Genomic DNA, 2,428 nt, shown 5'->3' on the forward strand with positions numbered 1-2,428 from the left:
GTCTACACAGGTATGGTATCCCTTATCCGGAAAGCTCTGAATTACGGAAAGCCCGTCTCCCACAGACTCCATTTTAATAAAATAATTCAAAATTTTAAAGATCCAAATTACGGAAAGACCCCTTATCCGGAATACCCTTGGTCCCGAGCATTCTGGATAATGGGTCCTACACCTGTATATATATATATATATATATATATATATAAATTATATATATACACACACACACACACACACAAAGGATGGCACACCGCTACATAACATACCTCGGGTGCTCGGTAAAGGGTTCCAATAGTATAAAAAAGACCAGCAACTCTGGGATTTCTTGTGAAAAATCAAAACATATATTCAAAGTAGCATAAACAAACAGGCTGTTTATGCTACTTTGAATATATGTTTTGATTTTTCACAAGAAATCCCGGAGTTGCTGGTCTTTTTTATACTAAATATATATATATATATATATATATATATATATATCTCCCACATAAAGAAAGAATTTTATATATATATCCCACATAAAGAAAGAATTTAATGTGTGACAAGTACCTGGCACAAACTGAAGCCCCATGGCACGATATCATGATGGCGGGACATCTATTTAATATTGAGAATTATCTCAATAAAATTCTCTCACAAAGCCAGGGGGGCTTGTATGGGTGCACATTTAGCTCCCTCATATGTGAACATTGTCAAGCACATGTTTGACCAGAAATACATGTGGTTGAATTACAAGTTTTCAGCTCACGGCACACTGCTGCTGAGATATGTGCATGATTTATTATTACTGTGAAATGATTATTTCAGTTCAGTCCATAAAGCCAGTAAATTCTCTACGGAATACAACCACAACAGGATTCATTTAGACGTACAGAGTAATAAAAGCGTCCATACTCACATGAACACCAGTCCTACAGATTGCACCCAGTTATCACGGAGAGAGAATTTTTACCCGCCATGGAGTTTTAAAAGCATACCCAAGAGTCAGCTATGGGGGGTAAAACTGTATGTGATCTACAGAGGGGTCACAATAATCCTGTAAAATCAAAGTACATCAACATTAAAATGAGAAGGAAAGGTAAAATCATTGGGTGGCACCAATTTGTTAAACCTCCCCACGCCCCACCATTCAGGCCCAGAGTGGCAATCTGGGGCTGCTGTAAGGTGCCTTCGACAGACTGCTGCTCCAATATTCCAGGTATCCTTCTTCAGACTCGGGTGAGTGCATGCACAGGGCCGGATTTGTGGAGAGGCCACAAAGGCCCGGGCCTAGGGCGACAGAAGTTTAGGGGCGGCATGCCGCCCCACCACAAGAAAATGTTTAAATTTGGCTCCCACTGCTCCATATGGGAGTTTAAAGGAGCGCATGCGCACTCGCGGGTGCGGGGGTTGTCGCGCGTTTGCGCATGCCCACTGGGGGGGGGGGGTCACGCGTTCGCGCTGGTGGAGGGGGGCGACCAGCAGGGGCGGCCTCGGGGCGCCCAGAAGAGAAATTCGGCCCTGTGCATGCACAGCACAGAAGTTTTTCTGAAATTCCTGTACTGTGCATGTGTCCTAACTGAAGTACCGTAGGGAACACCTGGTAGCATGGTGCTCAGTGAACAATACCCAGGGCTCAGAGGTATAACTACACAGCATCATGCCCCCCACCAAACTCACAGCCACCCCTTTCTAGTCCTCCCTATCTCTCCGCCCACTGCTGTTAGTTTGTGGTAGGCGTGCAAATTTTCAGGTACATAAGCAGCTGGGAAGTGGGGATTGCCCCCAGTGAATCTTCCCTCTTGCCCCCCTTCAAGAGAGGGCACTTTTCCATTCTGACTGAATTTGTTAAACAACCCCCACATTGGCTGTCATACTGTCATAGGAAAACATATTTTTTTCCAAAACGCATCAGTTAATAGAGCTTCTCCATCGGAGATCCATTTTTCAAAAACAGATTTTTTTTTTTTATAATTAATGATGAAATAAAAAGTATACCATAAAAATCATGACAGTATCCCATTTTTACAAAACTTTCTGCACAGGACCATGACTTCTTACAGATAAGGTGTCAAGTCAAAGTAGCAAAACTCCTATAGCCTATAGAGGCCTAACAGATGAGGCCCTCATGAACATGCCAAAGCACACCATGTGCAGCAGGACTTTTAAACCTGACTGATACACAGGTCAATAAGCTGTGACTCGGTCTGGGAGGGAAAACCTGACAAAAAACACCGTAGAAGTGAAGCATACTGGATTGAGCATACTCAGAATTCCCAAACCAAATGATATGTATAAAGAACAGAGCATAACATGGTTTTATATGATTATGTGCACGCTAATTCTTTTACTTTTTTGTGCACATTTGAGCAGCTGAATAGATGCGCTCTGCTCCGTAGGGTTTTGTGAATAGCCTCACAATAAACACAGGCACAGAGACACTACACCT

This window comes from Xenopus tropicalis, chromosome 8, assembly GCF_000004195.4.
Source record: "Xenopus tropicalis strain Nigerian chromosome 8, UCB_Xtro_10.0, whole genome shotgun sequence".
Lineage (NCBI taxonomy): Eukaryota > Metazoa > Chordata > Amphibia > Anura > Pipidae > Xenopus > Xenopus tropicalis.